At 44.4% G+C, this 14,774-nt stretch overlaps 1 protein-coding gene across 1 annotated transcript in view; it reads right to left on the reverse strand.

Annotated features, from left to right (window-relative positions):
- RRBP1 (ribosome binding protein 1) overlaps window positions 1-14,269 on the reverse strand; it is a 65,265-nt gene extending 50,996 nt beyond the window's left edge. Inside the window, exon 1 of the mRNA XM_018576653.1 lies at window positions 14,160-14,269. The gene's annotated coding sequence lies outside the window, so the exon portion shown is untranslated. The remainder of the gene's footprint in view (window positions 1-14,159) is intronic.
- Between the last annotated feature and the right edge of the window lie 505 nt (window positions 14,270-14,774).

Below are 14,774 nucleotides of genomic sequence, written 5' to 3' on the forward strand. Positions count from 1 at the left end.
AAACCTAACGTCTAAACCTGATACTTAATATTGAAGCTAAACTCTAGGCCAGGAGTGGACAAATTAATATGGAGTCAGTTTGTCTAATACAGGAGCCAGAAGAAATTTTTTTAGCAGCCAACTTAATTGACAACAACTAGAGAAAGCCCTTAAAAATGATTTAGGCATAAGATTTATTAGCATGGGCTACATGGCTCCTAGGATTTGTCCAGCCCTACTCTGGCCAGATATAAAAGACACAAATAAATAAAGTACTGTAATCAGATATTAAAATTAATACACCAATAAATGTCATCTTTAAATGTAAGCAGTATAACTTCCTATATTTGACCCAGTATCAGCCTTTCACAATCCCTGTACATCAGGACTGGAGTGCAAGAGGCAGAAGCAGCACAAGGAGCCAAATCAGTTAATGTGCTGGAATTCTAAAAAGAAGAGAAGGCAGAGTAAGAGAGAGAGATGAGCTCATCACTGTGCTGCTCCTCCTTTCACTGTCCAGTCACAGGCTGGGGTGGGTCCAGGATGACCTGGGCTCAGAGAAAGTTGGTTGAATGATGCTGGTCATCAGACAGTGGCAGCAATAAGGTACTGTAGGGGAAATAGTTGTACTGAATGTGAATATTGCTTTTAAATTTTATCTTGTTAGTTTTGGCTGCAGTTCTTCTTTAATATGCAAATATCAACTTCAGGAAAAGTCATTATTTGCATAGTTAAAAGCAACCCCTTTGGCTATACATAAAATACCCAGCAAAGCTCTCCCTTTAAGAAGGGAGTTGCAGAGGATAGGGGGAAGCTCTAGAGAAAGATGAGGGAAGTCTTAGGAGGACCGAGGAGAAGGGTTTGTATGTTATTTTTAGTATTTTTGAACTGAATTCATGGGGTGACTTGAAGTCAGCAGAGGCATTGGCAGAGGGGGGTGGCAGACACTAAATAAGTCTGGCACCAGTATTCATTATAGACTGCAGGGGGATAGTTTGTGTAGAGGTTGGCCAACGAGAAGGGAGTCGCAATAGTCCAGGCAAGAGATCACAAGGAAATGAATCAGTAGCTTTGTCATTGGTTAACAAGAGTCATACTTTGTAAATGTTATGGAGGTGAAGGCAAGATTTAGACAGCCACTGGTTTTGGGGATGAAAGGAGAGGTCAGAGTCCAGGATTATACTGTGCATCCTGGCATGAGGGGAGAGGGATAATTGTGTTATCTACCTGTAATCTCAATAGAAAAGTTGGGGAAGGGGCTGGCGGGGAATATTATCAGTATTATAAGCTAATTTTTTTGAAAGACTGGTGTCAATAGGATTATATAGGGCAATTTGCAGTATGCAAGTCTTTTCTCCGACACACTGCAACCCAGCACAGTTTGAGCTCATAACAGGTTTTTATTTAAAGAGAGAACAGTAGTTGTTTGTATTTTAATCTATGAATTTAAAAAAAGGATGCACCATATATAGTATTTACTACTAGGCCTACTATAGTACAAGATGTCTCCAAATATCCTTTGTTATATCTTTTACAAATGTAGCTTGTATTCTGGCTTCTAGTATAATACAGATTGATACAACCCTACAGGAGCGGACCAGAAGCTGGAAATATTAACGACGTGTCAGTAACAAGACTATAAAGTGCTGCCCTCCTTAATGTAGACCTTTGTCTTTTACGATGTAGAGTGAAGTCTCTGAACATGGAGCTGTACTTGTACTGTGCACTGCAGATAATTAAGGGGTCCCCCGAGACTGAAGCAGCATTATATTTAATTAGTAACCTAGCATTGTAAGCATTCTCAGAGCGGAACTGCTAGCATCAGAAAAGCTCACAAAGCAAAACTAACTTGGATATGTATTGATACCTGGTTACCATCAACCTTAGAAGGCATGATTTATGGATATTTTTCAGGCCCCATTCAATCATTAGAAAGGTCTGTTAATGCCATATTTGCCCACGTGCCTGCAGGTAAATTCCCAAGTCTACAATACAAGCAGCTGCAAAGTCAGGGATTTTGCATTCTGTATGTATAGGATCCAGGTCAAGTCTAACCTTACCTATTATCCTATACATTTTCCAAGGTAACATTAGCCAGCACCAGTTAAAAGAATATTGTAAAATACACTTGTAGTTTATCCACTTTCACATCTGAGCACTGCAGCATGAGTTCTACCTTTGTAAACAGGTTAACCTCCAGTATGGGCATTACAGTTCTTTTCTTATTACTCAATCTAATCAAAAAGTAATTAGGTATCTTGATAAGGTAGATTCCAGTACTGATGAACAATGAAAAAAATGTATTAAAAAACTTTGAATAATGTAAGTGGTACCATAGCTTCATGCTCGTTTTGACACAACGCACCAGGACAAAAACAATGGGGCCATAGACTAGGATAGGGATTGTCCAGCAGAGTACATTGTAGGATTGAATGGAGATCACAGTGAACATGTGCTGAACCCAATGCATTTTCAGAAGAGGCTGTGTTTTTCCAAGAAGGCCGCATATCCAACAATGAGGACGGACAGTATGCAACTTGGAGGGGGGTATGGGGGAGGGATTTCCATTAATGCTCACTATGGGCTGGTTCACACCAGTCCCTTTGGGCTGCATTGGGCAACACTGCCAAACGCAAGAACAAGGCACAAAGCCATGCTATGTATAGGGATTCACACCAATGCTAACTAACACTAAAAGCATGGATGGGAGATTCTCCTATTGCACACCCGTCGCTATCAGAATACCCAAACAGTAACTGCAGCTGACTAGCTGCAGTCACCGTTCATCTGAGAATTTTTCCACCGCATGCCACATAATACTATCATTTAAGTCTTTCTGCACATTTTGAGCAATTACATAAAATCAGATACATTTGGCATTAACCATACATCCCTGGCCAAGAATCGTTAAACAGGTCCGGGTTTAATAAAGCCATAGCATGTCCCCAATAGGATGACAGCATACACACAATAGCCAGCAATCAACAAACACGTCCAGATTATTCTGTTTATTGAACCCATCTTTTTGTGATTACAAATGACTACGATTCACTAAAACTGTTAATATGCTCATACAATACAATAACCTATGTGTAGCTGAACAGAAGCCTGAAGAGGATATGTGTGCCAGACATTTAACAATTGTGAATAGCCAAAAGAATCTCATCACTGGATAACATTTCGATAGAAACTCACCCTGGCATGCAAAAGTTGCTTTACCTATAGTGTATTCTCAGTAAGTAAACATTTTAAGTAGGGATGTCCCGATACTAGTATCAGGCCCGATACAGGGCATTTTTACGAGTACTTGTACTCTTAAAAATGCCCCGATTCTAAAGGCCGATAATGTTTGTAAATGAAAAAGCGGAGGGGGCGTGTCCGGATGCCGGGCTGAGTGCGCGCGCTGCCTTAACCTCCCTCTGCCCGCAGTATTACAGCTGCCTGAGTCCACCAATATGGCGCTGGACCACATGGCCGCCTCAGACTCCCGCTGCAGATCCGTCCCTGGATTCCCTGGCTGAGTCTCCAGCTGCCGCTGATGGAGCCTACTCCGCGAGCCGCTCCTCTGGATCTCCGCCGCCAGCTACAGGTGAGCCGGCCTATACACAACAGACTACACACACTACCGCTAGGCCCGCAAGGAAGCTGCATAAGCCGGGAAGCTTCCCCGCCTGTCACAGCTCCTCTGCACCGCAGCAGGTCTCCCAGCACTCCGACAATGACTTCTGTTGCCATCCTACTCAACAGTCACCATTAGACCCTGCTCCTGGGACCCCTCCCCTGGCTGTTCTTTCTTCCTCAGCCCCCAGATCTCAACGAGCTCCTAGATCGCAGGACCCTAGTGTGCAGCCCTGGTGAGACCCAAACACATCCCAGATGAGACCACACACAGCTATATAATCATGGAGTGATGGGATCTGTAGTCCTCTATTGCTTGTTGCTGTATAATCATGGATTGAGTTACAATTCTTCATAATTATAAAGAAACTGCCCTAATATCATCAGTCTGTGTTGTTTTAGAATAAAAGGTCACATGTCCCTTTAAGAAAAAGTATTGGTAAATAGTATCGGCAAGTATCCGAGAGGCAGTACTTGTAAGTGTACTTGGTCTTGAAAAAGTGGTATCGGGACATCCCTAATTTTGAGTAATGTTTACCTGAAAATAGTTTTTTACCACGACTAGAACATTTTACATTTTCTGTATAATACTGCATTTTGTGATGGTATTTTTTTAGTTTTTCAATAGAACCTCAATATTTTTCAAAAACTGCCTTCCTCAATCTCTACAACTTTCACGCTGCATATTTCTCTATTGCGTCAGCAGCAAAATCAAGAAGGATGAAGAATATGACTTGACAAAGAGCCATAAGTATATGTGAGAGCCAGTTGCCTTTGTGTGCCAGAAAAATGTAATGCATACACCCTTATTGAACAACATCACATCGGTGGGTGTCAAGTGGGGCCCCTTTTCACCTCCCGCTTGTGTCTGGCTGTCTTGTTTCCCTCCAAGATCAGTTGACCTTACTCTTCCACTCCATCTGATATGTCACTTCTCCATTTCTGTTTGTACTTATGACTCTGGTTTATGAAGTCATGTTTTCTGGGAATTAGATATATTCTTGGGATTCATTCCAAAATGATTCCACAAAATTGTAAGACCCCGTTCACATGTAGCGACATACCTTTGCAGCGGCCGGGATAGCGTGACTTTCGGGGCGACGTTCCAGCGACGATCCAGCGACGGTAGCGCGACCTTCTCCGTCGTGCTCCATAGAAAAAAAAGCAAAATCGCGCAAAATCTGCCGAAAAAAGGGTCCGGTAGAAGCAACTTGCGACCGCGACGCACGACATGGAGCTAAGACAGCTCCATTGACTATCATTAGCCGGCGACTTCTCGCGATATCGCGCGGAAAAAATGCGCGATATCGCGGCGCAAATCGTGCGATAAGTCGCTACATGTGAACGGGGCCTAATGAAGATTTGCTCTTCCAGGGTTTACCCCTAATCAAAATAGGACTTTTGATTTAATTTTTTTTATGGTTATATTTTTATGCATTTGCATTTTTTAGATATAGGCAGGGCTTGAAAAATCCATATATTACATCACTTCCTGCATTCAGTGTCACTCTCCAACTACAGAAGCTGATGAAGCAGATCTCTAAAAATACAAAAATGAAAGAATCATTTAAACACATACACATATGCGTCGGATGCACCTACGTGTGAAAATAATTGCACCAATTGTGTCGCACATGTTACATATAACCGTGAACGTCGGAGTGTGAGCAATAATTTTAGGGCCATTAATTACTGATAACACTAAACTGATGAGCGTTTTAAGCGCCGCCTATGGCCAATTTTCAGTGTGGTTGTTTTTTGCGGGCGCAATTCTAAGGCTTGACATGTTTGGCATCTATTTACCCGATGTGACTCCGTCTTTTATGTTTTACCAAAAATATGGGTAAGAAGAGGATGTTTTATAACATAACGTAGGGAAACTGTTTTTTTTTTAATTTACTGTACTTTTTTCATTATATAGTAAAAAAATAACCCCCGGTCATGCGGACTGGTGACATTTTTGACTGACTGGTGAGACACCCTAAAATTTTCAAAGCCATGTGTGTGCATGTATATATATATATACACACACACATACACATATACACACACATCTATTTGTTTTTAAACTGGTAATGTTTCTATTATTTAGAAAAATGTATTCCCAATTATTCAAAATTGGCTGAATTTTGTAGTATGTATTTGAGACAGTATGTAGCAAAATCTATACTATTGGTGCTTAGTGTAACTATAAATTGTTATTAAAATAAAAAGGAGGGTTGCAGGAGGTGGCATACATCTTGTTGCACTTAACTTTCCTGGAGTTCTTCTTGAATCTTGTTCCCATCAGTCGATAGCACTGCCATTCTAGCTGAATGTACAGGAAGTCTTTGTTGCTCTGATAGCACAGAACTGTCTTGTTAAAACAACAATTGTCTGTAACATCACATTGATCCTGTGACTGGCTCCACAGGGACTTGAGCTAATTATGTCATTACAATTATATTACAGTCACAGTGTGTCCATGTTCTTCCTAAGTAGTGATGCAGGCCATACATTACATAACTCTTCTAAAGGGAGGTGTCAGATTTAGATAAGGTCTATGAATTATGTCTGCCATGTGAAAAGCAGCAAAATGCATGGCAAGGCCCCATTCATACTTGCCAATGGGACTAATTTGGTGAGTCTCACAAATTGCTCTGTGAGACTCATGTGAACAGCTATGGGTGGGAAGTGCTGTACAATAAAATGACAGCTGACAGTGTCCGCAGCCGTTCACATGTAATCGGACATGCAATCACCTGCGGAGCATTACCCTTGGACAGGGCCGCTATCAGGGGGTACGGCTGATACCCATGTAAGGGGCCTGGGCAGCCTGGGTCCCTACTAGGGTCGACATGGCCGAGGTGACAGGGGAAGAGGCCGACCCCCAGCAGTGCAAGTCTGGCAGCGGGAGAGACCTGGGCCCCAGCAGCGCCTGTCCTCTGGTGGAAGAGGCCGGGCCCCAGCAGTAGCAGGCAAGAAGCATGTGCAGCCTACCTGAGACTCTGCGGGATCTCAGGTGGGCTCTGCGGGACCTCAGGTGGATCCTGAGTCCGGAGTGTTACTAAGTCCAGAGCTCTACTAAGTCCAAATCTTTACTAAGTACAGAGTCCAATTCATATACTGAACTGCATTGCTGTATAATGTATTGCTCAGATTTGTAGCCCCCCTACAGCCGGTGCCATTCTGCATTAGCGTCCAAGCTCCTCTGTACAGAAACTAATGTGACTAGCTCAGTGTTCTCTGCACAGCCCTCTGATATGTGTTAGAGATATATAAAATGTATAATAAATACTGTGAGACTGTGGGGGGACCACAAGTACCAGCATGCCATTGGCAGCTTGGGGAGGCGGCCTAGCCATGTAGGCTGTCCGGGGCCCAATGATTTTTAATGGCGGCCCTGCCCTTGGACCACAACAGTTAGTCACCCGAGGAACTGTCCGCAGGTAACAGCAGCATAGCTATTACACGGGAGTTGTCATTACTTTGTATGAAGCAGGCAAGCACAGAAAATGTTGGTGGCAGGAATCCTGCAGCATGCTGAAATATTTTTTATTTTTTTTTTTTCCACATAAAATCATTCAGAAGGGAAACTTTGTGAAAACAGAAACTGAAATGGGTAAGCTTAAAGTGAAACTCCAGCTGTACTATGCAAAACCACCTCAGGCCCCCAAAACTCAAAAAAACAAAACACTGTATAGTGACTTTTTTATTTTATTCGTGACAGTCTTCTAGGCAATCTGGTAATGTCACAGGAGCTTCCTCTGTGGCAATAGGTGCTCTTTTCTCCTGTCTAATGTTGTCTATGTGATCAGGCTGCATAATAATGCACCTCCAGGGGGTGTGTGACAGCAACAGATGGGCTCACAGGGCATGGGCAGATTACCTCCAACTATTCTGCCCATAAAAGCCCCGCAGCACTGGACCAAGAAGGAAGCTGGGTACAACTTCTTCACTCCTACCCTTGGCTTGAGAAAGAGCCTGTATCCTCGAAACGTGATGCCATTGCCCTACCTCATACTGATCCACTAATCAGCATCACCAGCATCTATCTTTCCACTCTGTTTGTGCTACATGTGATCCTTGGTGAGCTAGCTCCCTTCTCAACGAGAATTGGCACCACTGCCATCGCATCCTGTCAGCTACCTGAAGCTCTCCACTCCACCGGATTCCCTGCTGACCACCACTCAGCTGGGCACTGTGATGCTCTCCCTCCGGATGCCTGGCTGAGGTTCTACATACTTATCACCACTACTGTATCCTGCTGACACCACCTGAAGTTACAGGTCTCCATAAGATTATAGACCACCAGATGATCTCCCCTGCAGTGTTGACAGGCTTTTTCTCCCAAGACATACCAGCGTGAATGTATTTCTTCTCTTACTCTTTTCCAGTACTGTCACAGTTTCATAGATCAGTGTACTGGTCGTCATTTGTGTTTTATTGCCAGATAAGCCGCCTTCTCCATTGAATATGTAATTCTACCCCTAGTCATCTACACGGGCAGTTTGTTGTTTTGAGCTTTGACACCAGCACCATGCGAGTGCAATATAATTTTTCTGTCATATTTTCATATTCCCCATTTATTGCGCTAGGTTGTGGCCCTCTTGTGTTTTATCCCTTGTGTCTAGCATAAGCCTCTAACACAGGGGTGGGCAATTCCAGCCTTCCAGCTGTTAGGGAACTACAAGTCCCATAAGGCACTGCACGACTGATAGCCACAGCCATGACTACCAGAGGCAGAGGAATGTTGGGATTTGTATTTAAAAGCACAGCTGAAGGGGCGGAGAGAGCTATACAGTCATATCCCAGAATATTGGCACCCTGGCATTTCTGTCAGATAATGCACCACTTCCTGCAGAAAATTGTTGCAATTACAAATGTTTAGGCATTCTCATGTTTATTTATTTTGTTTGTATTGGTATGACAAAAAAAAAAAGGAGAAAAAACAAAAAAAGCCAAACCCGACACATTTCTCGCAAAACTCCAAAAATTGAGTTTAATTTGTAATTAAACTCACCTGTATCAATTAACAGGTGCTGACAATATAGATATCGCACGGGCAACCAGAAAAAAATGGCGAAAAATGGACTCAACCTTTCTGCTGTGTGTCTCTGTGTGCCACACGGAGCATGGAGAAGAGAAAGAGCAGCAAAGAATTGTCTGAGGATTGTGGAAAAGCATGGACAATCTTAAAGGAGAACTATGAGATGAGTGATTTCCACTCACCTCATAGTTCTAGCCAACCTGTGACAATGAGACTGTCACAGGTCGGCTCAGTAGATCGGGAGGTGAGCGAACACATACCAGGTTCGCTCACCTCTCGATCCTGTCACGGCTCTCTGCCAGCGCTGACTGGCGGAACGGACGGGGGAGGGGGCGGGTACAGCTGGCTCTGCCTCTAGATAGGCAGAGCCAGCTGTCAGTCACACAGCTGGGCGGATCCCGTCATCTACGTCGGGATCCGCTCCGGCTGCGGCGTCTCAGTATACTGAGCTTAGGGTAACGGGAGGACGCTAGTTTGTGTCCTGCCGTTACCCTAAGTAGAACTATGGGGAAAAACACTGACCCCATAGTTCTCCTTTAAAGGTAACAAGTCCATCACTAGAGACGCTATGGTAGGAGACCCAGGAGGACCCCACTGCTGACACAGAAACATAAAATAGCCAGATTGGAGTTTGCCAAAACTTACCTTACCTCCTTTTGGGTGAATGTGTGAACAGACGAAACAAAATGACAGCTTTTTGGTAAAGCCCATCATTCCACTGTTTTCAGAAAAATAAATGAGACCTTTAACCCCTTCGTGACTGACGACGTACGTCGCCGGCATCGGGGCTTTTTTTTCTCTCCACTTTTTTGTGTCATACCAATACAAACAAAACAGAAACATGAGAATGCCTACACATTTGTAATTGCAACAATTTTCTGCGTGAAGTTGTGCGTTCTGACAAACGCAGGGGTGCCAATATTCTGGGCCATGACTGTATATATTTATGTTTTTTTGGGGTTTTTTTCCAACCACATGCAGCGATGAAACCCTGGTAGTGATTGGCTGCCGCGTTCCTTTAATTCCCTATTCTATTTCAATTCTTTCCGAAAAGTTTACTGACTCATCCCCTGAAGGACAGAAGGGATTTCACAATAACTACTTCCGCTTCCCACATTTCTCCATCTTGCAATTCTATCTTTTAACTGGAAACGAGGATTTTTAGTTACTTGTGGCCCAAAGAGTCAACTGATGACAAATTCACAAACACTACTCATGTGTTATGTTTTAGGTGTGTTTTACATGCATTATGCAGGGTTTGTTTTAGCGCATTGCACTTACACTGCACCAAAATGCAGAGGTGTGCATGCAGCCTTAGATATTACTGCATGTATAAATGGACACGGCTGTGGGTAGAGTTCATTCTATATGAAACGTCATAGACTGAGCCAATTAAATTCATGCCGCTCTCTCAGGCTGCCTTGCCTTCCCCATTACATAGGCTTAGTCTTTACTGGGTTAGGATTTAGTAAATGCTCAGCAAGTGTTAGGTGTAAAGACCAATAGTAGTTATCATAGCAGTTAAAAAAAAAGAAAGTCTCAGGTAGATGTAAAAAGACTTATCTGAAAAAATAAATACATATATACAACTTACAATACCCAAATGTGTCTTGATAATAGCCTCCCGTACTCCCCTGCACAACATACTACTCAGACTGGTACAGGAGGGCCAGCACTGTGATACAATCAGCCCAACCTTGCATAGTGCTGACTTTCTAACTCTGGGAGCTTTCTGACAGGAGGAGAGGGCAGCGTAAACAGCTCATCAGTGTCCTGCTTCTTTTTCATTGTCCATTTACAGTTTGGGGAGGGCACTAAACCAGGGTCTATAGAAAGCTGCAGGGAGTGCACGACTATACTTTCTGCCAGGTATTCCTGGATTACAAGACTTGCAGAACAGACTGCAGGTAAGAGTACAAATACAGAAGAGTTAAAAATAAAAAAAAGAAAGTTCAGCTTTCAAATAAAGGGGCCATGAGGGATGCACATTCCATTCATGCAAACTGTGAGGCTGCACAAGGGCCCTCTGGGACTTGGGGGCCCCATTTATCCCAGATTTGGGTCAGCTTTACTGCTGTTATGTGGCAATTGCCCACTTGCAAGGCCGAGGATAATACAAGATGTTCTGTATATAGACAAGGGGAGATCTTGTGTTGTTTACTAGCTTCTCCTCGCCTCTTGTCTATTCACAGAACTCCTTGTATCCCGTGAACAGAACACAAGACATTTTGTGAATGGACTAGGGGAGAAGAAAGGGAGGCAGAATGACAGGATCCCTTCACTGTATGAGAGATGGAACTCTCAGACATAATGATGGAAGAACAATGCTGACTGTATTATCTGGAATCAATGAAGCTAGCATTTTCACACTACACAGCAGCAATCAAGACCTACCTAGGATCACCATCATTAGAGGTAAGTCAGAGCACAATTTAAAAAGGAGAACTATGGGGTCAGGGCTTTTCCCCATAGTTCTCCTTAGGGTAACGGGAGGACACAAACTAGCATCCTCCCGTTACCCTAAGCTCAGTATACCGCGAGCTATACTGAGACGCCGCAGCTGAAACGGATCCCGACAATTATGTCTGGATCCGCCCAGCTGCGTGAGCGACAGCTGGCTCTGCTTATCTACAGGCAGAGCCAGCTGTACCCGCCCCCTCCCCCGTCCGTTCCGCCAGTCAGCGCTGGCGGATCGGGGAGGGGAGAATCCAGCCCCTCCCCTATCACGGCAGAGAGCCGTGACAGGATCGAGAAGTGAGCGAACACCGGTATGTGTTTGCTCACCTCCCGATCTACTGAGCCGACCTGTGACAGTCTCATTGTCACAGGTCGGCTAGAACTATGAGGTGAGTGAAAAGCACTCACCTCATAGTTCTCCTTTAAAAAAAAAAAAAAAAATTCCTGGAGTTCCGCTTGTCTGACCCGTTGAAATCATGAACCATGAGAGCGCTCAGGGTATTGCAAAGGTTACTGTTTATTTGATTTGATCTATAAATAATAAGTCCCTATTTACACCCGAGTGATCTGAAGCACTTCAGCCGTCTCGCGACAATGCGACAAGATTCACATCAATTGATGGTGCCCATTCACACCAATGCAACGTGCTTCTGTGCAACTTGAAAAACGGTGCATAAACTTCGAAAGGAACTCATGAAAAGACAAAATGCAAGTAACATCAATTTTCATTCATTTCGGCACATGACACGTCCCCTTCCCCTAGCAACCTATACTTTATTTCACCTGTATTGACCAAAACATTTTTTTTTTTTAAATCACATTTAAAGTTGGATTCAAAATGCATGAAAATGCAGACGCACAAGTGTGAACGGGGACTTTGGGCATTAGTTGAACAGTCCAAAAATTGTTCTTGCACAGGAGCCCTTTGGTGACTATGCTATTTACTAGAAGCTGTTTATTGGTCTAACATTTTTGCCTAAGAGGACAGAAAAAGCAAACTGTTTCACCAAAGCCACCACAAGTCCTGGTTCCTTATACAGATCAAACGAGAAGAAAGAAATCCAGAAAATCTGCTTTCCCTCTTCACCATCCCAACAGCAGACCATCACAATCAGCGCAGAGCACACAGCAGAGCAGACGGCAGAACAAAGCAGAGCACACAGTAGAACAGACAGAAGAACAGAGCAGAGCACACCACACGGCAGACGAGCAGAGAGCAGAGCTCGTCACATATGCTAATACAGCCCATCCCCTCAGGCTGTGACTGCTCTGTAGGATCTGATCCTTCCAGACCGCTAGATGGGTTAAGCAGACGTGTCCCTCTCATCAGATGTGGACACGTAAGCCTATAACAGAGGCAGGTCACACATCTCCCATCAAACTTTCCATGAACAGCTCCTACACATCCCCATTCAGGAATCCCATTGAAACCTTCGCTCTCCCTCCACAAAGAATCAGATCAGCGTCCTGTGTCCGGCCACAAACATCTGCTTCGCATTGCCCAGTGGCAGCACATAGATCAGTTATTATAGATCTAGTACAGAGATCAAAAGACTTTCTACATAGAGAGCAGAACAATCTACAATTCGGGGGAAGTCAGCAGCACAGCAATCAATGCATTGCACTTTTCTGGATCTGGCTGGACTGACACGTAGAGGCAATCCACACCACCACCCTTCCTTCTCCATGCACAGTCCATACATTATCCTTATCATCCATCCCAGTCCATACATTATCCTTATCCATCCCAGTCCATGCATGATCATTGGGATCACACCCAGTCCATACATTATACTTATGATCCATCCCAGGCCATACGTGATCATTGTGATCAGACCCAGTCCAAAAGTTATACTTATGATCCATCCCAGTCCATGCGTGATCACTGGGATCTGTCCCAGTCCATGCATGATCACTGGGATCTGTCCCAGTCCATGCATGACCACCAGGATCTAATCACTGGGATCTGTCCCGGTCCATGCATGATCACCAGGATCTAATCACTGGGATCTGTCCCGGTCCGTGCATGATCACCAGGATCTAATCACTGGGATCTGTCCCGGTCCATGCATGATCACCAGGATCTAATCACTGGGATCTGTCCCGGTCCATGCATGATCACCAGGATCTAATCACTGGGATCTGTCCCGGTCCATGCATGATCACCAGGATCTAATCACTGGGATCTGTCCCGGTCCATGCATGATCACCAGGATCTAATCACTGGGATCTGTCCCGGTCCATGCATGATCACCAGGATCTAATCACTGGGATCTGTCCCGGTCCATGCATGATCACCAGGATCTAATCACTGGGATCTGTCCCGGTCCATGCATGATCACCAGGATCTAATCACTGGGATCTGTCCCGGTCCATGCATGATCACCAGGATCTAATCACTGGGATCTGTCCCGGTCCATGCATGATCACCAGGATCTAATCACTGGGATCTGTCCCGGTCCATGCATGATCACCAGGATCTAATCACTGGGATCTGTCCCGGTCCATGCATGATCACCAGGATCTAATCACTGGGATCTGTCCCGGTCCATGCATGATCACCGGGATCTAATCACTGGGATCTGTCCCGGTCCATGCATGATCACCGGGATCTAATCACTGGGATCTGTCCTGGTCCATGCATGATCACTGGGATCTGTCCCGGTCCATGCATGATCACTGGGATTCCTTTTCCTGATCCCAAAGTACTGACAATGTTCTTTGTTCCGAACCCTCCACTGTCATGCTCGTTGTAATAAAAATAAATCACACAGCTAGTTATAACTCATAGCAATAGAGATCATCTACACAGCAATGGAAGAACTGCAGCTGATCTGGAATAATAAGCCCTGAAAATACTTGCTGGGATTTGTAGTTCCACTGCAGACTACCAGATGCAATAAAAGTACTTGAGTAAAGTTAATCAGCAGCTAAGCTAGCAGATCACCTGGGAGCCGGAGCCGTGTACTTCCCATAGGAAATCATGTAACAAAAGGCATCCAGCTGTGATAGTAGGAGTGGGGTGATTGTGGCTGGCTCTGCCATGTCTGCAGCCTGGTCCTGGATGCTCACTTACCTGTAGAGCGTTGCGGGATTGGTGCTTGCACTGTGACAGTCCGCTTCGTTCGGAATCCTCCTGGCACAGACTCGTTCACTGAGCCGGCTCAGCCTCTCTGCTGACTCTCTGGAGTCGTGGCACTTTTCTTTTCATTCGCTTTTTTTTTCAATGAAACTTTATTGCTCACGTCAGCAAACACGAGTTCAGTACAGTCAGTATTAGGACAGGAGAGATACTTTGTATGTGAATGGGATCATTCTGCTAATGTTAAAGTAGAATTAAAGGCAAAACATTGCTTTTATGAAACTGGCTGTGCCTTAATAAAGTCTGCATGGGAAAAAATATCTAACAGCTTCCTCCATTAACGCTAAAACGCATGGGAGAATAAGGCCCCGTTCACACCAAGGCAGCATTGTTTTTGTGCGTTTTTACGTGCGGGTTCATTGTGCTTTTTTTTGCATGTTTAGACAGGTTTGGCACATTTTCTGCATGACAAGACACGCCTTTTGACTGGCAGCTCAAAAAACACTACGGTCAATGGATGAACGTGCGTAGAAACGCACAAAAACACGCACGAAAATGTGCAACATGCTTCTGCCGTGCATTTCCTGGCTTTTCCATTAAAGTCTATGG

This window comes from Nanorana parkeri, unplaced genomic scaffold (assembly GCF_000935625.1).
Source record: "Nanorana parkeri isolate BGI_ZX_2015 unplaced genomic scaffold, ASM93562v1 scaffold72, whole genome shotgun sequence".
NCBI lineage: Eukaryota > Metazoa > Chordata > Amphibia > Anura > Dicroglossidae > Nanorana > Nanorana parkeri.